General features: G+C 39.8%; 1 protein-coding gene across 5 annotated transcripts in view; it reads left to right on the plus strand.

Moving 5' to 3' along the window:
- Nucleotides 1-23,280, plus strand: part of CAMKK1 (calcium/calmodulin dependent protein kinase kinase 1) — a 199,420-nt gene that overhangs the window by 86,607 nt on the left and 89,533 nt on the right. The window lies entirely within an intron of this gene.

Here is a 23,280-nt window from a genome sequence, read left to right on the forward strand (position 1 = left end):
CAGGTGGAAATAATCAGAGGACTCCCGGAGGCAGACTGGAATCCACCCAACAGCCTCAAGAATGGGAGAACCAAAGAACAAGATAACATCTGGCAGCACGGATCTGTCAGGAATGTGCCATCTGCTGATTGATTCAGCAACAGCATGATAAAGCAATTCCCATAGACTGGCATAGGAAGAAATACCTATAAAAATGGACTCTAGAAAGTGAGAACTTTGGGGTCTGATTCTGCAAACCAATTTCCAGGAGCATCAGATGGGTATCTGACAAGGCCCTGCTCCCTCCTCATATCCAGGCCACCTGGCCAGTGGCTTGGCATGAGCAACTGTAAGGCTGGTAACTATGATAACAACAAGAAAAGGAGTACTTGTGGCACCTTAGAGACTAACAAATTTATTAGAGCATAAGCTTTCGTGAGCTACAGCTCACTTCATCGGCTGCTACTCTGAAACCTATGATAACAACCTTGCAGAACCTGTGGGCATGTGGTCCCAGTGTTTGCTGGCATTCAAGCAACATCTCTTCTTTACCTCTTTCTGTTATCCTCAGTAGAGTGATATAATTTATGGTCACCTGGTTGAAATAGGGGAATTTTATTAAGGGGACATTCAGAGGTGGCCGTTCCTGTTGGGCTCTTTGCCTGTGGCTGAAAATATTTCTTTTACAAATACCCTTGCTGATTGCAGGCAAAACACTTATTTTCCTGTTTCAGAGTAGCAGCTGTGTTAGTCTGTATTCGCAAAAAGAAAAGGAATACTTGTGGCACCTTAGAGACTAACAAATTTATTAGAGCATAAGCTTTCGTGAGCTTCGTCCGATGAAGTGAGCTGTAGCTCACGAAAGCTTATGCTCTAATAAATTTGTTAGTCTCTAAGGTGCCACAAGTACTCCTTTTCTTTTTATTTTCCTGTGTTTGTTGTATAAGCAGGCCAGGTTTCAATGGTTTTTATCTTTTAAGGGTTATGGAGAAATTATCCCATTGTTTAGTCATTAAATCCCTGAGGTGGGGTACCTCAGTTTCCTTTCTTATACAGCAGACCAAGTTTATAATGTTTTTCCTGCTGTGTTAAGCTTTAAGTTTATTTACAGGTAATAGCTGAGAAGCATCATTACCATATGACCTTAAAGGATTTTTCCAAAAATCATACACACTATACATTGTTACGGGGTACTTATTATCATTAAATTTATTAAAATTATCTTGTTATACCAGGCCTTTTATTTAGACAATTTTTTTGCTGACCAGGTATGTCCTTTATCTGCAGCTCCTTTGTGCTGTTAGTTCTTTCCTTCCTTTATCATTTAGGCTAATTTGCATTTTCACAGACGCTTCCTGCTTTTGGATTTAAAGCCATCAGCAGCTCAGAGACTCTATCTTAAAAGGGACACAATCAACTTTCACCAGAGTTTTTATTACTTTTTTTTAACTTCTGCTTCCAAAACACACAGCAATCTGAAAAAGAAAACCCAACCTATTATGGCTCCCTTTGGAGCCCTAATAGCATTTTAATTAAGTAGCATGGTATGTTTGCATTTCTTTTGCCCCTTCTACAATATACCCTGCACATGTTCTCGGGCAAATGCACATTCCTTCCATAGTTTAACTTTTATAACATTATCCATATCAATTTTTACATAAGGTGTAACTATTTCTTTTTTTGCTTACAGAGTTTTCATGTACCTTTATCAAAGTGACAGTCTGATTACTCAAAGCCATTTTAAGACTCAGTGTTTCTAACATTGCTTCTTTTTGTTTTGTACACCTCACTCCTGCTGTTGCTTCAGAGGGCACTGTCTTTTTTAATTTCTTATTTTTATTTATTTTTTTACTAAAGCTCTCATCTGCTATTTTATTACAAAAACAAACAAACAAACAAACAAAAAGAATCCAGTATTTTTTCTATTCTCCTGATTTTGACTGCCCTGCTGCAGCCAGAACCCAAAACTATTAGGGCACGTCTGAAAATGTAGACCCCTGTTGATTTGACTTCAGGTTCTTTGACATGAATGGAGCTACTCTGATTTGCACCAGCTGAGGATCTAGCCCATTGTGTTATTTGCCAGGCCAACCACCTTAAACCCTTCCTTGAAGTACAGTTTTCTTTCCTTTGTGTGCACTCTCTTTCTCTAATCCCACTGAAATCAGAATATGATCCAGAGTGTTTTCTCTTTACCTACGTCAGCCATGGTTGATTCAGCATTCATAGCTGGAATCAGAGATGGTTAAAAAAAATTGTAAATGCTAGAGATTTAGAAACCTTTCATTTTTACACACAGAATAGGCATTTTGTCCTATAATCTTAGTATGAGCAGCATGCTGGGGCCATTTGAAATTGAAAGGTGCTGCAGTGATTGATAATCAATTTTCCTTAGACATGCTGAATGCTGGGAAAATCAGCAATATCTCAGATCCCAGTTTGTGTAACTGCTGCTATACTATGGCTTTTTATTAGTGGCCACTGTACATTTGTCCAAAACATTTTCAAGCATGATTTGCATGTTTAGGTCTGATTCTTTTCTCACTTACATGGGTGTAAATCAGAAGTGGCCATACTGGGTCTATAAATGTGATCAGAAACAGGCCCTCAGAGCTGAGCCTTTATCTTAAATCCTCTTCCTCTCACCAAGTTATAAGTACTGAATAATATAAATGGAAGTGAATTACTAAAGTTTTCCTGGTCTTCATTTCAGATACTCCATAGCCATCAGTAGGCTGAATTCATCCCTGTACAGAGGGTCAGCGTGAGTCCTATGCACCTCTTAAGCCTTACTTTGAATATCTTATAATGGCCCTCTCAGGGTGGATTTGATTTAAATCAAATTGATTTATATCATGATTTAAATCACTAGTCAGGAAGACTCAATTTAATCATGGATTTCTACATAAAAGTGCATTCTTGTTCATTATTATAATCTTAATACATATTCTTCACAACTCAGAGATAGATGTAGGTTTCATTTTTAGAAGGTACACACTATACATTTTTTAAACAGTGATTTATTTTGAAAATTTTTCAACTTTTAGTTTTAAAGCTATATCAGAAAATGAATGATTGGTTATTTCATTTACCAAAGGTAATTGAAGCAGATATTTATGAAGTCACTGGGAGGTGAACTATCTCCAATTCAACAGGTTAATCATTAATATTTGGAGGATTTTCTTGCCTTGCTGGATTAGGAGGAGAACATCACCAGATAGATATTTAAATTGTTTTATTTAACTAAAACAACAATGTTATGTACTCTGGATTTTTTCCTTCAACAGCAAACATATAATATTTTCATAAAACAAGCATATTAATTTTTGAATTTAGTTAAATATTCAAGTTTTTTTAAATCAGGTTTGTTTTTGTTAAAATTGTTTTTAATTAAAATCGTGTGACAAAGTTCCTGCTCTACCTTGGTGGGTCTTGCGCTTATAGGCGGATTTGCTCGGATTGGAGCTTCACAGCAACCCTCAGCTTGGCTGTTTTTCTGAATTCACAATCCAGGTCAACTCCTCCTGTGTCTGACGAGGAGTTGGGAGGATTTGGGGGGAACCCAGGTCCGCCCTCTACTCCGGGTTCCAGCCCAGGGCCCTGTGGAATGCAGCTGTCTAGAGAGCCTCCTGGAACAGCTGTGCGACAGCTACAACTCCCTGGGCTACTTCCCCATGGCCTCCTCCCAACACCTTCTTTATCCTCACCATAGGACCTTCCTCCTGTGTCTGATGATGCTTGTACACCTCAGACCTCCAACAGTCTGTGTTCTTACTCTCAGCTCCTACTGCCGCCTGCTCCCAGCTCCTCACACGCACACCACAAACTGAAGTGAGCTCCTTTTTAAAACCCAGGTGCCCTGATTAGCCTGCCTTAATTGATTCTAGCAGCTTCTTGATTGGCTGCAGGTGTTCTAATCAGCCTGTCTTAATTGTCTCCAGAAGGTTCCTGATTGTTCTGGAACCTTCCCTGTTACTTTACCCAGGGAAAAGGACCTACTTAGCCTGGGGCTAATATATCTGCCTTCTATTACTCTCCTATAGCCATCTGGCCCGACCCTGTCACAGTAGTTAAATGAAATGTTTATAAAATAAAATAGACTATGTCAGCCAGGTCAACATGAAAAACTTAAAATATTGGCTTCTGCAGCTAACTTGGTCGTCTTCAACTTTATTTTCCTGTTGTTAATAATCTGGAAAAGAAAAACAAGCTTTCCTGCTTTTTCCGGTCCCAAACAGTTTCTCTTTTTGGAATGAATTAGTCCAAAGGAAGAAAATATTCTTTCTACACCAGCAGAAGAAGCTACTGCTGTTAAAAGTGAGATTATCACTTCAACAGTATCTGAATCCAAGTGCTTAAGTGACTTCCACCAGTTCACTGGTGTGACTTTCTTTAAAACATCATCAGCAAACATATATTTCTTGAATGGTTCTTATTCCCAAACTGGGTCTCTTTTACGGCCTGCTGCCATTATAGGTTTTCCCTTCTAGTGAGAGAATGGTATGGTAGATCTCAAATCAATGAAGGCTACACTCAGAAACCTCAAGACTTCTGGAATATGCTGCTCAAACAGTTTCGCTTTTGTTTCTACTGCCTGTCCCTCCCTTCTCACATTTATCGCCAAACTTCTTCTCCTTGTCCAGATCTATTCCGCCCCCAACAATCTTCTATTAATTGAACTTTTTGAAACTTTGCACTTTTAGAGAGAGGTAAGGGATTGACTCTGTGTACCCGGATTTACAGAGGGACAATAGACTCATAGACTTTAAGGTCAGACGGGACCATCATGATCATCTAGTCTGACCTCCTGCACATTGCAGGCCACAGAACCTCACCCACCAACTCCTGTAGTAGACCCCTCACCTCTGGCTAACTTACTGACGTCCTCAAATCATGGTTTAAAAACTTCAAGTTACAGAGAATTCCCCATTTACACTAGTTTTAAACCTGCAAGTGACTTGTGCCCCACGCTGCAGAGAAAGGTGAAAAATCCTTAGGTCTCTGCCAGTTTGACCCGGGGGGAAATTCCTTCCCAACCACAAATATGGTGATCAGTTAGACCCTGAGCATGTGGGGAAGACCCAGCAGCCAAACACCTGGGAAAGAATTCTCTGTAGTACTCAGAGCCCTCCCCATCTAGTGTCCTGTCCGCGGCCATTGGAGATATTTGCTGCTGGCAGTCGCAGATCAGCCACATGCCATTGTAGTCAGTCCCATCATACTATCCCCTCCATAAACTTATCAAGGTCAGTTAAGCAGCCTTGAAGTCAGTTAGGTTTTTGCCCAACTGCTCCCCTTGGTAGGCTGTTCAAGAACTTCACTCCTCTGAAGATTAGAAACCTTCGCCTAATTTCAAGCCAAAACTTGTTGATGGCCAGTTCAGATCCATTTGTTTTTGTGTCCACATTGGCACTTACCTTAAATAACTCCTCTCCCTCCCTGGTTCTTATCCCTCTGATGTATTTATAGAGACAAATCCCATCTCCCCTTAGCCATCTTTTGGTTATGCTAAACAAGCCAAGCTCTTTGAGTCTCCTTTCCTCAGATCATCCTGCTAGCCCTTCTCTGCACCTGTTCCAGTTTTAATTCATCTTTCTTAAACATGAGAGACACAGTATTATATACAAGGTCTCACCAGTGCCTGGTATAATGGTGCTTACATCTCCCTACAATAGGGTTGAGGTCTGTTATTTCTCACCTCTATATGTTATTTATTTAAAAACAGTTTTGCTGTTAACAAGCATGTTATCTCTCGAGACACAGATCCACAGTTTGAGAACTGCAAAACTAAGCATCTCTGATGGTATCTTCTAGACTGAGTACTGAGTCCCATTGGGTAGATAGAAAGATTAAGCTAAATAATTTATACAGAAGCCCCTGGAACCCCATAAGATTGGATCCCTAATCCATGAACTATTGGAACTCATTTACAAAACTTTTCTTAAACATTACTTGAACATATTGTCTTATACTATAGAATTAGAATTTATAATCCCTATTCCATGATGAGATATCTTTGAGCTATAATGTATCTTAATAGGTTTTTTCCTCAAAAAGCATTTTATCAAAAAAATCTGATTTAAATAAAAAAATTCTGATTTGTTTTGATTTTTTTTTAAAAAATCATTGATTTTTATTCACCCTGGGCCATCTGCAAAGCTGTAGCTTTTAGATTGCCTTTTGTGAGGACTCCAGGCTTAAGTTTTCAGTAGTGTCTAGTGATTTTGGATTCCCTTCTTGAGCCACTTTTGAAGGGCATGAGTTTTTTCCAAAATTCTGAGCACCCAAGCCTTTTGAAAATCAGGCTCCTTTAAGGAGTTGCAAACTGGGTGCCCAAAAATTGTGCCAGCCAAAATCACTAGTCACTTTTGAAAATGTAAGGCCTCATCAATATTTCTTCCATGTGCTTGTCCTTTTTTTCAGCAGACCACTAGCTGGCCTAAATCTTGATCCAGAAGTATTTGTGAGGCTCAGCCTCAGCTAAAGGAAAGTGTTAAATATGGAGTAGAAACTGCCACTGAGTTTGGAGAAAACATGTTTGTGTTCTGGCCACCTGTACTTCTGGTGCTGTGCTGTACATGACATCTGTGAGTACCCACTACATTAGCTGTACTTTGGCTGCTGTTGAGCAGAACTAATGGTGTCTATTTAGACAAGCATTAACTTTATTAATGTAAGCAGAATGTGATAACTATAATTATAGCAGCTAGAAGTTGTTCCAGAAATCCAATATTATCCTTGCATGGACTAACATACACCTCCTTTTGTCTTCCCTTCTGCTGTCAGATGGCGACTCCCAGGCCCCCTGAGCTGCAGAGATGTTAGTTTTTATCCACCTTTCCCTCATGTCAAACCACTAAACCTGCCTCAAACACTTCTAGCACATGAGATACTCATATCAGTATAAACATATGACTTTCAGCAACATTTGCACCACACTGGTAGGTACTGGAGTGTCCATTCTCCCATAGATGCCACTGCCTCATTTGGGTTATTAGTAGACCTGGTTCAAGCAAACCTTTTAAAAACTCAGTGGCAACCTTAACTAATGTTTATTAGTTTATTTTCTCTCCATTTTACCATATGGGAGGCAGTGTGGTTTAAGAGAACAGGGAATTAGGAGGCAGGAGACCAGAGTTAAATTCCTGCCTCTGCCATTGACTTGTGTGTCCCTGGACAAGTCACTTTATTTCTCTTGTTTCCATAGTTACCCAATCTTTAAAATGAGGATCATAATATTTACCCACATTTTGGAAAGCAGTTTCGGCTCCTCTCTTGAAAAATGCTATATTAATGCAATTATTATTGCTATAGTGTCACTATTGGAGGCTGCTGTGGCCCATTGCTGAAGAAGACTATAATATTTTTTTACAGGGGGGATAACTCTGTGCCAAACCAGAAGAGCAAGCCAAATGATATGTTAGAGCTTATAATATTTCATAGAAGGGGTGCCTGAAATATGAAAAGGTCAGTAGCAGTAATGACCCCAAATATGTCCATTCACTGAGAAAAACATTTTCCCTCACTCCACCACATATAATCTACCTTTCCCCCTCAGTAGGAGGATTTCTGCCAAAATACTGCAGCTCAATAAATCACCCTGAGTCTCCACTTAGGTTTGCCAGCACTCCAGGACTGTCCTGGAGTCTCCAGGAATTAAAGATTAATCTTTAATTAAAGATTACGTCATGTGATGAAGCCTCCAGGAATATGTCCAACCAAAATTGGCAATCCTATCTCCACTCCATCCTTTTTTTAAAATTAAGATGCCAACCATGTCCCTGTATCTGCCCCATTTGTTGAACTGACTCTCTTTCTCGGGGTGAAATTTCAGGCTTTTACTTTGGGTTCATGAAAGAATCTCCACCCCCCATTAAGATTTAAAGGAAAGGAAAAGGGAGGCAGACTACCATGAACACCAGCTCTTAGTGAGAGCAGAGAGCAATAAAGAGGGGGCAGGCAGTATCCAGTGCTAGGGTGCAATGCAACCGCACTACGTTATTGGCTCCATTAAAGTTTAGTCAGCTAAAGTGCTGTGTATTAAATTCTGTTAGAATCTAGAGAGGTATAATGTATGTGGCTCAAAAGTCAGTATCTAGAAGAATCTGGTTGCTGCATGCAAGCTAAGGGCTGCAATTACACTTAGCCTGCTTTGTGACAAAAGCCATTCGGTTAATAATAAACTAGTTTAGTTTATTAAAGAGTGTTTCTTATTATTTTATCCAACTTGTTTCATTGACAGCCCAGATTCCCTCCCCCTCTCCCTCTTCAAGTGCTGTCCTGGAAACCAGTAAAATGAAATTACGGTTGGATGTTCTTATTTGTTCATATACCCTGGAGCTGAAGCAACATGGCAAATGGAAAAATATTAGAGCTGTCCATTAATCTCAGTTAACTCACGTGATTAACTGAAAAAAATTAATTGTGATTTTAAAAATTAATCATGATTAATCACAGTTTTAATCGCACTGTTAAACAATAGAATACCAATTGAAGTTTATTAAATATTTTGGATGTTTTTCTACTTTTTCAAATATATTGATTTCAGTTACAATACAGAATACAAAGTGTACAGTGCTCACTTTATACTATTTTTATTACAAATATTTGCACTGTAAAAATTATAAAAGAAATAGTATTTTTCAATTCACCTCATACAAGTACCATAGTGCAATCTCTTTATCATGAAACCTCAACTTACAAATGTAGAATTTTTTTTGTTGCATAACTGCACTCAAAAACATAACAATGTAAAACTTTAGAGCCTACGAGTCCACTCAGTCGTACTTCTTGTGTAGCCAATCGCTAAGAGAAATAAGTATGTTTACATTTATGGGAGATAATGCTTCCCACTTCTTATTTACAATGTCACCTGGAAGTGAGAACAGACGTTCACATGGCACTTTTGTAGCCAGCATTCCAAGGTATTTACATGCCTGATATGCTAAATATTTGTATGCCCCTTCATGCTTTGGCCACCATTCCAGAGGACATGCTTCCATGCTGATGACACACGTTAAAAAAATAATGTGAACTCCTTGGGGGAGAATTGTATGTCTCCTGCTCTATGTTTTACCCGTATTCTGCCATATATTTCATGTTATAGCAGTCTGGGATGATGACCTAGAATATTGTTCATTTTAAGAACACTTTTGCTGCAGATTTGACAAAACACAAAGAAGATACCAATGTGAGATTTCTAAAGATAACTGAAGCACTCAAGCCAAGGTTTAAGAATCTGAAGTGCCTTCCAAAATCTGAGAGGGATGTGGTGTGGAGCATACTTTCAAAAGTCTTAAAAGAGCAACACTCTGATGCAGAAACTTCAGAACCCGAACCACCAAAAAAGAAAATCAGCTTTCTGCTGGTGACATCTGACTCAGATGATAAAAATGAGCATATGTTGGTCTGCACTGCTTTGGATCGTTATCGAGTAGAATCCATCATCAGTATGGACACATGTCCTCTGGAATAGTGGTTTGAAGCATGAAGGGACATATGAATCTTTTGCGCATCTGACATGTAAATATCTTGCAACGCCGGCTACAACAGTGCGAGAACACCTTTTCTCACTTTCAGGTGACACTGTGAACAAGAAGTGGGCAGCATTATCTCCTGAAAATGTAAACAAACTTGTTTGTCTGAGCGATTGGCTGAACAAGAAATAGGACTGAGTGGACTTGTAGACTCTAAAGTTTTACAATGTTTTATTTTTGCATGCATTATTTTTTTGGACATAGCTCTACATTTGTAAGTTCAACTTTCACAATAAAGAGATTGCACTTAAGTGAATTGAAAAATACTATTTCTTTTATTTTTACAGTGCAAATATCAGTAATAAAAAATAAATATAAAGTGAACACTGTACACTTTGTATTCTGTGTTGTAATTGATATCAATATATTTGAAAATGTGGAAAATATCAAAAAATATTTATATAAATGGTATTCTATTATTGTTTAACAGTGGGATTAATTGCAATTAATTTTTTTAATCGCGTGATTAATTGTGATAACATTTTTTAATCGCTTGACACGCCTAAAAATATGTCTTAAAGTCTAGAAGGACTTTTTGATTTGTATCTGTGAATAGTGAGGCTGTTTCCCCACCCCTGCTGCCTTGCTTGAACAGGAGAATATAATTTAATTAGATGTAATAGGTAAAATATATAGAATGGGTGCAGTTTTTTTCAAAAGGACAAATGGCACTCAGGCACCTAACTCACTGATTTTCATGGCACCTAACTCTCATTGATTTCCAGTGGAATTAGGCACCTAAATCCCTCTTTGAAAAATTACCCCATGTGATTTAGGAACACAGACCACATTGAAAGTCAATGGGCCTTGTACTCCTAAATCACTTAGGCCCAGTGATTGTAATTTCTTTCTCAGCCTCCTCTCTGAGCTAGAAAAAAAGCCCCACTTGATAAAGAAAAGGGACTCTGGGTTGTAGTCATCAGTCCTTAATCAGGCAAAAGTCCTATGGTCCATAGTAATAAGGGATATTCCTACTAGTTGCCAGAGGAAGGGAAGAAACATCCAGTATGCACAGGTTATTCCATAATTTTCCATTATGGGCTTTCTTGCACTTTCCTCTGAAGCATCTGGTTCTGGCTATCATTGTATACAGGATATTGGACTAGATGGACCACAGGTGTGATTCAGTTTGGCAGTTCCTTCTATGTCCTGCTAATAGAATTTAGGTAACACTAAGATCTGTGGCAGTGATTATACTGTGGAACTGACTTATGATAAAGTAATTAGGACTGCAGATTAACTGTTTGGCTGGGGAATCAGACCTGCTGTATTGTGCACAGTCCTGGAGCATAACAAGTCATCAAAGGAAGCCTGCATGAACTGCACTTGTGCTGTGTTTGAGAGGATACACAGTGTACAAGGAAAAAGAAAAGGAGTACTTGTGGCACCTTAGAGACTAATAAATTTATTTGAGCATAAGCTTTCGTGAGCTACAGATGCAAGTGTACAAGGGCATCGTTATGTCTGTGACCTTGAGAATCAATGTGTGTAGGAAAGCAGAGGTTGGATGAGGGGGTACAGAATAGGAAGCTGTAAACAAAAACATCTTGGTTGGCTTGCTTCCCTGGAAAGACAGGAGAGACCAAGGACAAGTGGAGCATTTATAAAATGAATGCAGCTAGGCAATAGAGAAGGAATGAATCAGGGGGTGCAGAAATATAGGAGAGCAGGCAATTACAATTAAACTGCACCTGTTTTGTTCGAGGGATGCTATGAAATTGCTCATGGTGAAGAGCACTACAATAAATTAAATGAATCTGCAGGTGAAGTATTTCTCTGAAATGCTTAAAGTTCCACTTGCAGGGCCAGTTGAACAGATGGAACTGAAGAGTCTTAATGCATGGATAAGACAATGGTATAAGGAGGAAGAATTTAGATTTATCAGGAATTGGGGAATCTTTTGGGAAAGGAAGAGCCTATACAGGAAGGATGGGCTCTGCCTAAATCAAAACAGAACCAGATTGCTGGCATGTAAAAATAAAAAGATCGTAGAGGAGTTTTTAAACTAAGGACTGAGAGAAAGCCAACAGGTGCAGAGAAGCACACGGTCCAGACAGAGACATCCCTTAAGGGAATATTAAGGGAGATACTCTATATCCTAGTAAAAAAGCAGAGGATATAAGCAGATAAAGTACAGCTGGGACGTGAAGAGAAACAGTCAAACAAAAAAGAGTCCCGTTCAGTTACATCAGTGAAGGCAGACAACTAAATATAGACACATTTTATAAATTCCTGTATACAAATGCTAGAAGACTAAAATCTAAGATTTGTGAACTTGAGTGCCCGGTATTAAATGAGGATATTGATATAATAGGCATCATAGAAGCCTAGTGGAATGATGATAATCAAAAGGGACACAATAATATCAGGGTACAAAATATATAGGAATGACAGAGTGGGTCATGCTGGTAGGGGAGTGTCACTATATGTTAAAGAAAGTACAGAATCAAATTTAGTAAAAATCTTGAATGAATGAAACAGTAAATAGAATCTCTATAGATTGAAATTCCATGCTTGAATAATAAGAGTATAGCAGTAGGAATATATTACTGATCACTTTACCAGCATGAAGAAAAGGAATACTTGTGGCACCTTAGAGACTAACAAATTTATTTGAGCATAAGCTTTCGTGAGCTACAGCTCACTTCATCGGATGCATTCAGTGGAAAATACAGTGGGGAGATTTACATACACAGAGAACATGAAACAATATGTGTTACCATACACACTGTAACGAGAGTGATCAGGTAAGGTGAGCTATTACTAGCAGGAGAGTGGGGCGGGGAACCTTTTGTAGTAATAATCAAGGTGGGCCATTTCCAGCAGTTGACAAGAGCATCTGAGGAACGGGGGGAGATAAACATGGGGAGATAGTTTTACTTTGTGTAATGACCCATCCACTCCCTGTCTTTATTCAAGCCTAAGTTAGTTGTATCCAGTTTGCAAATTAATTCCAATTCAGCAGTCTCTCCTTGGAGTCTGTTTTTGAAGTTTTTTTTGTTGAAGAATTGCCACTTTTAGGTCTGTAATCGAGTGACCAAAGAGATTGAAGTGTTCTCCGACTTGTGTTTGAATGTTATAATTCTTGACTGATTTGTGTCCATTCATTCTTTTACGTAGAGACTGTCCAGTTTGACCACTGTACATGGCAGAGGGGCATTGCTGGCACATGATGGCATATATCACATTGGTAGATGTGCAGGTGAACGAGCCTCTGATAGTGTGGCTGATGTGTTTAGACCCTATGACGGTGTCCCCGAATAGATATGTGGACAGAGTTGGCAACGGGCTTTGTTGCAAGGATAGGTTCCTGGGTTAGTGGTTCTGTTGTGTGGTTTGTGGTTGCTGGTGAATATTTGCTTCAGGTTGGGGGGCTGTCTGTAAGCAAGGACAGACCTGTCTCCCAAGATCTGTGAGAGTGATGGGTCGTCCTTCAGGATAGGTTCTAGATCCTTGATGATGTGTTGGAGAGGTTTTAGTTGGGGGCTGAAGGTGATGGCTAGTGGCGTTCTGTTATTTTCTTTGTCCTGTAGTAGGTAACTTCTGGGTACCCTTCTGGCTCTGTTAATCTGTTTTTTTTCACTTCAGCAGGTGGGTATTGTAGTTGTAATAATGCTTGATAGAGATCTTGTAGGTGTTTGTCTCTCTCTGAGGGATTGGAGCAAGTGCAGTTATATCATAGAGCTTGGCTGTAGACAATGGATCGTGTGGTGTGGTCTGTGATTGTAAAATGTGCAGGGATATTAGAGAGGCTACAAAAACAGAAAACCCAAAAATAATGGGAGATTTCAACTATCCCCATATTTTCTGGTATTTTCCACCTCAGGATGCAGAGATAAACTTTTTAGACCTCATTAATGACTGCTTCTTGGAGCCTCTAGTTGTGGAACCTACAAGGGAGAGGCAGTTCTTGATTTGATCCTAAGTGGAGCACAGGATCTGCTCCAAGAGGTGAATATAGCCAGACGACTCAGTAATAGGGACTATAATGTAACTAAATTTAACATCCTTGTAGGGGGTAGAAACAGCAAAGAAACTTACTATGGAAGCATTTAACTTCAAAAAGGGAAACTCTTACATAAAAATGAGGAGGCTAGTTAAATGGAAATTAAAAGGAACAGTCCCAACAGTGAAATTCCTGCAGTTTGCATGGAAACTATTTAAAAACACCATAATAGAGGCTCAAACTAAATATAACCTAAATTTAAAAAAACAGTAAGAGGACCAAAAAAATGGCTAAACAGCAGAGTAAAAGAAGCTGTGAGAAGCAAAAAGGCATCCTTTAAATATTCGCAAAAAGAAAAGGAGGACTTGTGGCACCTTAGAGGCTAACAAATTTATTTGAGCATAAGCTTTTGTAAGCTACAGCTCACTTCACAAAAGCTTATGCTCAAATAAATTTGTTAGTCTCTAAGGTGCCACAAGTACTCCTTTTCTTTTTGCGAATACAGACTAACACGGCTGCTACTCTGAAACCTTTAAATATTGGAAGTCAAATCCTACTGAGGAAAATGGAAAGGAGCATATACTCTAGCAAGTCAAGTGTAAAAATATAATTAGGCAGGCCAAAAGAGAATTTGAAGTGCAACTAGCAAAAGACAAAACGCAACAGCAAAAAAATTTTAATCACATCAGAAGCAGGAAGCCTGCCAAACAATCAGTGGGGCCACTGTATGATCTAAGGTGCTAAAGGAGCACTCAAGGAAGACAAGGCGGTTGTTGCAGAGAAGCTAAATGAATTCTTTGCTTCAGACTTTACTGCAGAGGATGTGAGGGAAATTCCCACAGTTTAGCCATTCTTTGTAGGTGACAAATCTGAGGAGCTGTCCCAGATCAAGGTGTCAATAAAGGAAGTTTTCAATCAAATTGATAAATTAAATAGTAATAAGTCACCATGACCAGATGGTATCCACCTAAGAGTTTTGAAGGAACTCAAATATAAAATTGCAAAATTAACAACTCTGGTATGTAACCTATTGCTTAAATCACCCTCTGTGCCCAATAACTGGAGAATAGCAAATGTAATGACGATTTTTAAAAAAAGGCTTGAGGCAATCCTGGCAGGCCAGTAAACCAAACATCAGTTTACTGAAAGTATAGTGAAAATCAGAATGATCAGACACATAGATGAACATGATACAGTATGTTGAGGAAGAGTCAACACTGCTTTTGTAAAGGTAAATCATGCCTCTCCGATCTATTAGGATTCTTTGAAGGAGTTAACAAGCATGTGGACAAGGCTGATCTAGTATTTGAGCACGCTAGTGTACTTTGACTTTCAGAAAGCCTTCGACATGTCCCATGCCAAAGGCTATTAAGCAAAGTAAGCTCTCGTGAGATAAGAGGGGAGATCCTCTCATGGATCAGTAACTGGTTAAATAATTGGAAACAAAGGGTAGGAATAAATGGTCGGTTGTCACAATGAAGAGAGGTAAATAGCAGGGTCCTCCAAGGCTCTGTACTGGGATGTATGCTGTTCAGCAGGTTCATAAATAATCTGGAAAAGGGGAGGAACAGTGAGGTGGCAAAATTTACAGATGATATAAAATTACTCAAGATAGTTAAGCTGACTGTGAAGAGTTACAAATGGATTTCACTAAACTGGGTGCCTGGGAAACAAAATGGAAGATGAAATTCATTATTTATAAGTGCAAAGTTATGCACGTTGGAAAACATAATCCAAACTAGCCATACAAAACGATGGGTTCTAAATTAGCTGTTACCACTCAAGAAAGAAATCTTGGAGTCATTGTGGATAGTTCTCTGCAAACATCTACTCAATGTGCAGCAAGCAGTCAAAAAAAGCTAACAGAATTATAGGAACTATTAGAAAGGATCGATAATAAGACAGAAAATATTATAATGCCACTATATATACATGGTACTCCCACACCTGCAGTTCCGGTTACTCCATATTAAAAAAAAGATATATTGGAATTGGTCAACAAAAAAGGTTAGGCTTCCCTCTAAGGTGCACGGCTGTGCAGGGGCTCAGGGCTGCGGTTGGGAGAGATGCCTTTCCCCCAGCACATACCTGCTGCAGCGAAGAGAGGCGCTTCTTAAATGGACCTACTGCGGGCCACAGCACAGACCTGCCCCAGACTTGCGGGGGCAGCGAGAGGCACCTCTCCCCCTGCAGCTCAGGTGCTGCTGTGGGGAAAGAGAGTGAGCTGGGGGGAGTCCTCTCTCCCCACTGTAGTCCCTGGGCAGCTTGCACCCCAAACCCCTCATCCCCAGCCCTACCATGGAGCCCGCACCCCCAGCCAGAGCCCTCACCCCACCCCACCCCGCACCCCAACCCTCTGCCCCAGCCCTGAGCCCCCTCTCACACTCCGAATGCCTCTGCCCCACCCCCGCCACATGAACAAAATTCGTTCCACACATGTGTGGGAAAAATTAGAGGGAACACTGTTGGAACAGTTTTCATATGAGGAGAGACTAAAAAGACTGGCATTATTCAGCTTAGAAAAGTTACAGCTAAGGTGGGATATGATAGAGGTCTGTAAATCATGAATGGTGTGGAAAAAGTGAATATGGAAGTGTTATTGACTTCTTCATATAACACAAAAAGCAGGGGTCACCCAATGAAGTTAATAGGTAGCAGATTTAAAACGAAAAAAAGGAAGTACTTTTTCACACAATGCACAGTCAACCTGTGGAACTCATTGCCAATGGTGTTGTAAAGGCCAAAAGAATACCTAAGTTAAAAAAAGAATTAGATACATTCATGGAGGATAGGTCCATCAAGAGCCAAGATGGTCAGGGATGCAATCCCAAGCTCTGGTCTCCCTAAACCTCTGACTGCCAGAAGCTGGGATGGGACAACAGGGGATGGATCACTCAATAATTGCTCTGTTTGGTTAATTCCCTCTGAAGCATCTGGCACTGGCCACTGTTGAAATACAGGATACTGAGCCAGATGGACCATTGGTCTGACCCAGTATGGCCATTCTTTTGTTCTTATTTTCATAGAGATTTGTTTTCAGTAAGCATATAACACAGTAAAATCCTATTTTGTCCATTTACATAACATCTTGCAAGGTGCTGAGCACTCTGGTTCTGATCCTGCAAAGTATTTAAGCACACTAGGAGGCCCATTTAAGTAAAGATAAGTATGTGCTTAAGTGTTTTGTAGGATTGGGCCCAGAGTGTTTGTCACATTGCTAGCATTGCGAAATAGATGCAGATATATATAGATAGATAGATATAGATATATGTGTGTATATAATATAGAAATATGTATTTTAAATAAGCAAAGACAATAATGTACTGAATATATGAAAACAATACTAATTGTACTAAAAATTTTCCCACATTAAGAGATTTGTTTCTTCTGAATTCATTCTGAAAAATACGGTATCAGAACTGATCTGTTCCTCTTTGACTAAAAACCAATAACAGTTTCGTGCTAAACATTTAAAATTAGTTCTATCTTTATGTGCAGCTTTCTGGCTTTTGCTGTTTTCCATGTATCTTATCCACTCTTCTTCAGTACTGACTGATTGCCTCTTTCTATATATACATTGCTGCCAATGGAGCTATTGTAGTCCTGTTACTGCAGTACTTAGGGCTGGATCCTGCTCCCAGTGAGGTCAATAAAAAACTCCTATTGACTTCACTGGGAATAGGATCAGTCCCCAGGTAATTTCTTTCATTGCTGATGTACTGTTACCTGCAAATGTCAGCAGTGTTGGTTACAGTGGTATAATTTAAGTAATAATTTCCACTATTCTTTTAGTTATATTTCACCACTGTCTCTCACATAAAAAGTACTACCATATTTTGCATATTGGTAACTACTATGGAATACTGCAGCTGTAAACTTTAACATGCTTTAAAAACATATTTTTAATATAGATACATAACTCCTTAAATATCACCTGTACATATATCTCACAATGATTAAGAGAATCAGTATGACACAGGATTTCCTTAGAGACCTTACATGACACTCTTTATTGAACTCGAATGTAAATGTCACACCTAGTGGATCCCTGTAACCCTTATGGCCTTTGCCAGCTGGCATCAAGTGATCCTTGGGTCGCAGAGGGGGACCCAGATAAGATATGCATTGTCTGAGGAGAAAAACAAGCTATCTTTGGGAGATGAAATCTAGGTTGCCTCTGTTTATGCAACTGCCGTGTTGAAATTAACAAGCAAAAGCTGGAAATATCTAGGTTAAATGGAGTCTTGAGTGCATTAAGAGTGAAATGCATCCATGTCCAGAGAGCCAGCACAAGGTCTTAGGCTCCACTTAAGGCCTAAACCACAATCTATTGTTCAACAGTTTACATGGAACTTCAGTGATGCCTATGTCTTGTGCTGGCCCCCTGCATGGAGTGAATATCATCCTGTTTGCAGAATCTCTTAGACAATTCCTGCACATCCAAAAACTCACTGAGGAGGGATAAGGGAAGCCCTTGAACTAATTAAGCTCAAAGAACTATTGCAGTGGAAGAATGTCTACCTTAGAAGCTGGCAATCTGTACTTTCCTGCTTGCCTGTCCCCCGAGGGCATTCTCATTAAAGAAAGCTGCTGCTGTTCTAACCACTAAAGAATCAAGTTTAGTAGCTAAATTTCTTGTGGATGTTGAGTTCAATTCTGCAGTGCACTTAGTGAAAGGCTGCTATGCTGATGGGCCTTTTTCTATTAGGGTGAAATTCACCCTTGTGCAGAGGGCCTGTGCAAAGTTTCATTGTTGGTGTATTTACTTTTCATTTAATCCATGGCATGGTATAAAATGTAGAGGGGAAGAAGAGACGAGGCTAGTAGCAGCTGTAGAAGGGACTAAAGCATTTTAAAGAGTTGTGACAAGGTATGCAAGCCCTTTAGTGTCCTGTGGTGGAATAGCTGCAGCCATTACATCCCCCAGAGCTGAGTCCTCAGGGAAGATCTCACTTAGGCAGACAATAGGGTGAAGAGAATTTGTGGGTAGTTATATCCCAGCAGGGGTCCTGGAGTGCATTTCCTGACTTCCATCTAGGAGTGCCTAAGTTTCCTGTCCCTGCAGTAAGCCTAGGTTTCAGAGTAGCAGCCGTGTTAGTCTGTATTCGCAAAAAGAAAAGGAGTACTTGTGGCACCTTAGAGACTAACAAATTTATTAGAGCATAAGCTTTCGTGAGCTACAGCTCACTTCATCGGATCAGTAAGCCTGTTAGACACAGGGCCTGGAGCCCTGTCGTGGCTCTGGGATTGGAAAAGTTTTTCAAAGTAGAAGCCAAGACCGGGAGTTTAGAAGATATAAGTTGCCCTTGTTTGTATCTCTTTGACCCTTCCTATGAAAATACCCACAGGAGAGGCCCTGCAACCTCCTGACATCTGGCTGCAGTTCTCCCCTATGGCTTGGGAAAGCTGCACAGACAGTCGGGCATGTGGCCTCGCAACCCTACAGAGTTCAGGAATATGCCAATCCTGCAGATGGGCTATTCTTCTGCATAGCACCTCTGCTCCTTATTCCTTGCAGGTGCTGTACTGCCATTAGGCAGATTCTTTTCTCCCAGAGCGATGCCAGGGATTTGGCTTTCAACATCTTTGTGCCTCTCCTAGGATCCACCAAAGCCTTCATGAGGAGCCCCTGTCCCTCAGTACTGCTTTTGCTTTGCCTCCTTGCTGAATACCACCCCACAAAGCCACCTTGGTTGTGGTTGTGTTGTGAGGTGGGATGGCGATGTACATTATTTCTGATAGGGTCAGTGTTAACTGACACCAAGAATGTTCATAGACATGTTCACAGGAATGTTCATATTTCCAGCCCTGCTTCCATGGACCCCTTTCCCACTTGCTGTAGGGCCTCTGTAGGATTTGGGGGAGGAGGGAGTAAATTATGGAACCTGTCCTCCTTTCTGTCCCCTTCTCACTGGCCTATATCCTCTGCCAGTCTGCTCTATTCACACTAGTGATCAGCTGGGATCCTAGAAATCCGTTTGCCCCGGGAAAACACAGAATTTGTGTTTTTACAAAGAATCTTAAGTTTTTACATTTTGTGAAAAAATAAAAACATATACAGTAGAACCCCGTTTATCCACGCCTTCCTTATCCATTTCTCCATATTAACCAAATTGGGCCGGTGGGAATCGGGCTGACAGCCTCGGGCTGACAGCCTCGGGCTCTCACTGTCAGCGCCGAGCGGCGGGGTTCCCACTGTCATCCCAAGTCCCACCATCCAGGGCTGACAGACATAGAAGTATTTGATACATATAAGAAGTACAAATTGCAGTTCTATTAATTTTATTTTATTATAATGATTGATGGCACTGGTAAACTTCCAACTTGCTTAAAAATTGTAAATATATCAATAAAATGTGTTTGACTGATACCTATTTATAGGATGGCAAGGGAAACTAAAGTTCAGTGTTGCATTTTAATCATGGAAAAACATGGATTTTTATGTGTGTTATTGGAGAATTTTGATTTTTTTTGCATGACAAATTAGGATCTCTGGTGATCAGGTCCATAAGGGTCTCACGTCCTGTAGCAGTTATTTTCAGTGACACACAGGTGCATTGCTCCTCAACAAGGAGCATTTTGGAGCTTGTACCAATATTCTGAAATATGAATCCCATGCCCCATAGGAATCATCCAAACCCTAGGAAAATCTAATGGGAAGGAAAAAACGTTCCACTGCATTTCTTCAATCTCATGTACCTTCAGTAAAGTGCACAGGATACAGAATTGCTTTGCTTATATGCTCAAAAATACTACAACAGCTACTGTCTGTACCATAAGCCACAACTGTCTGTTCAGATGTCCTATGCTGGTGTCTTATGATGTTACACCATGAACTGACTATTGTGAATTTAGCAGCAGTCCAATGGAGGCTTATCAGTGAATACTCTGACAGCATACTCTTCTTGCTATAGATCATAATGGAAGTCACATGGTGTGGTTTCATTAAAATACAGACGTTTTGGCTCCAGCAGAATAAGATTTCACTTTAATTTTTGTGGAATGCTGCCAGGATAATAAACACACTGCAAGATTTATTTTCTTATTTCAGTAGGACTTATTAGACCTAAAAGAACATATTTGAACTTGGTAATTTATCCTTCCTCTCATCTTTTTATTTTCTTTTTGGTAGAAGCTATTGATGATACAGGATCTCATTTTCAGAAGTGCTGAGAAACTGCAATTTCCAATGAAGCCAGAGGAAGCTCACGGTCTCAGAAAATCAGGCCCTCAGTATCTAATCGGGACAAATTCTCTCTTTATTTACATTGCCTCACTTTGAATTTCAATGGGAATTAGGGACCTAACTTTGTAAATCCCAATAGACACATATCTGTATCATTACGTGCCTTTGTAAGTCTAGCCCAATATCAATCTTGTTGTTGACTTCACTAGGACTTGGATTGGTCCCATACACACGTTGCCTCCTTTGTTTAGCATAGTTCAGAAATGAAAGTTCACCTCAGGATGTGCTATGCTCAGGGGTAGATCTGTATCAATATTTAGTGGTGCTGCACACATTGAAAATTCTCCCATGGTTGCTATGTATCCGGCATGTGTTTAATGTGGAAGATATTCCTAGAGTTCATGCTATGCATATACATACTGCTACATGTCTTCTGCACCTGATGCACCCTGTGGAAGGTTTTAACTCATTGCATTGTATCTAATGCCCAAAACTTGAATACTCATGAGTGTCCTGCTAATATGGAGATATTGGGCCAGATTTTGAAAGGTATTTAGGCACTTGATTTAAATGGCTGTTAGGCACCTAGGTGCATTTGAAAATAGCAGTGGTGACTGTTTTCACCTTTAGGTGCCTAAATACCTTTAAAAATCTGGCCCAAAGGGCTCATATGGGCCTTTGTAGTCTGGGGATGATATCTTTGTTTAGAGCCAGAAGCATGTCTGGCTCTTTTCTTAGCCTGCAGAATTACCTAGGTAAAATTTCACCTCAGAGAACTGAACCTTCGATGCCGGAGTTTTCAATAGGCCTCTGATCCATGTGTACTTAGGGCCCTGAAGGTGGTACAGTCCAGAGAACCTTGAAAAAAATGGCCCTTGTTTCATGACTCTCAAATAGCCTGATCCAAATGGAGTCTTTCTATTAATTTCAATGACTTTTGAATTATAGCTCATATGTAAAAATTACAATTGTTGGTGGTATGTTGGATGCCCTCCTTGTATTATTTGGCTGCTTCACTTAGTTATTCAGCTCTTCCATTACCCCAGATGACTGAGCTGAACTTGACTGCGTCCTCCTTAGTTGCCCATATGGTACACCAAGCTACTCCTAGAAGAGTCTCAATAAAAGTATGGTCATTTAGGAACAAAGGGCCAGATTCTGATTTCACTTATATTCAGATCCCTCGATGGGATGGGTCCAGATAACCTAAGGGACTTTATCATACTTCAGGACCACATCCTCCCACAAAAGTTCTGTTCTTCAGGAACAATGGAACTGTCCACTTCAAGAGTAAAACTCGTATGCAGGTGATAGAGCTTTCACAGAGGCTGATCCATGACTGTGGAATTCACTGCCACAGGATCATAGAACAGCCACGAACCTTACCACCTTCAGCACAAAATGTAAAGCTCACTTTATCCACTCAGTTTTCCCACACAACAACAGATAAAAATAACCCTGCTCTTTCAGAGGGATCAAGAGAGACCCACCAGGCATGTCTCATCTGGTGTACTGTTTTGCACGGTGCTCACATTCCATGTTGAGGAGTGGTAATGTAAATGTGGAGTTACTTCGGATTTACACTGATGTAAGAGATATCAGAATCCAGCCCCATGTCTTTTTTTATGATGTTTCAGGACAAAAGAATATAGCTGACATTCATCAGTAAAAGAGAGACAGATAGCTGGTGTGCTTCTTGCAACAGAGCTAGCTACTTTTATGAGCTGTGATATTATCCTATTCTATTATCAAGTGCCTTTATAAATAATTGGAATGTGATAAGCTACTCCTTTGCTGTACAAAATGGAATAGAATCCTGCTCCGTGCCTCTTTGCCTTATTATTCAGGGGTAATAGGCATGGAAAATAAATTAGAGCTGGCTGAAATTTTTCAAACACATTTTTTCCCCAAACTTTGGGGTTGGGAAGGAGGAGGGAGAGAAGAAAGGAAGGAAAACACAAAAATGAAAACAAATATTGTGAAAACAGTAGAAGAAACAAACATTTTCCAAAAAGCAAAAAATAGGTGGGTCTGTTTTGAACTGTGCAAAATGAAAACCACTTTGAATTTTTGATTTGTTTTATTTTTGAAATTTAATGTTTAATTTTTCAGACCACTCTGACACAAATGTATTGTAGTCACTTAAGTAACAGATCTGGCTGTGATGCAAACCAGGAGCAGATCTGATGGATAAGTAGGTTCCATAGTTATATAGTTACTTTTCAGAGTAGCAGTGCACTTTACAATTCTGTGAATTTTAAGTTTCCAGTGAATTGCATTCTATCCTTAATGGAGCATTAAAAGAACACCTTTAGCTCCCTAGATGGAGCACATGACTCATAAAACAGTGCAGATCCCCATGGAGCTGCCTAGGGCACGTAGATCAAAAGGTCCTACACAGGCAGCATGTTGTACTCCTGCCTTGACAGTTGTAATGAACTCAGTTGGGTGGGCTTTTGTCAAATCTGGGGTTTTTTTATTCCACCCTAGTTACAATTACAACGATCTGAATTTACTGGAATTTCACTCCTTGCTAACTCACAAATAGAGGTTAATGCAGTTTATAGATAATTGATTCCAATAAATATCAGATCAATTTGAAAGTTCATTATTCTTTTTGGTAGTCTTTTAAA

This window comes from Dermochelys coriacea, chromosome 17, assembly GCF_009764565.3.
Source record: "Dermochelys coriacea isolate rDerCor1 chromosome 17, rDerCor1.pri.v4, whole genome shotgun sequence".
Taxonomy (NCBI): domain Eukaryota; kingdom Metazoa; phylum Chordata; order Testudines; family Dermochelyidae; genus Dermochelys; species Dermochelys coriacea.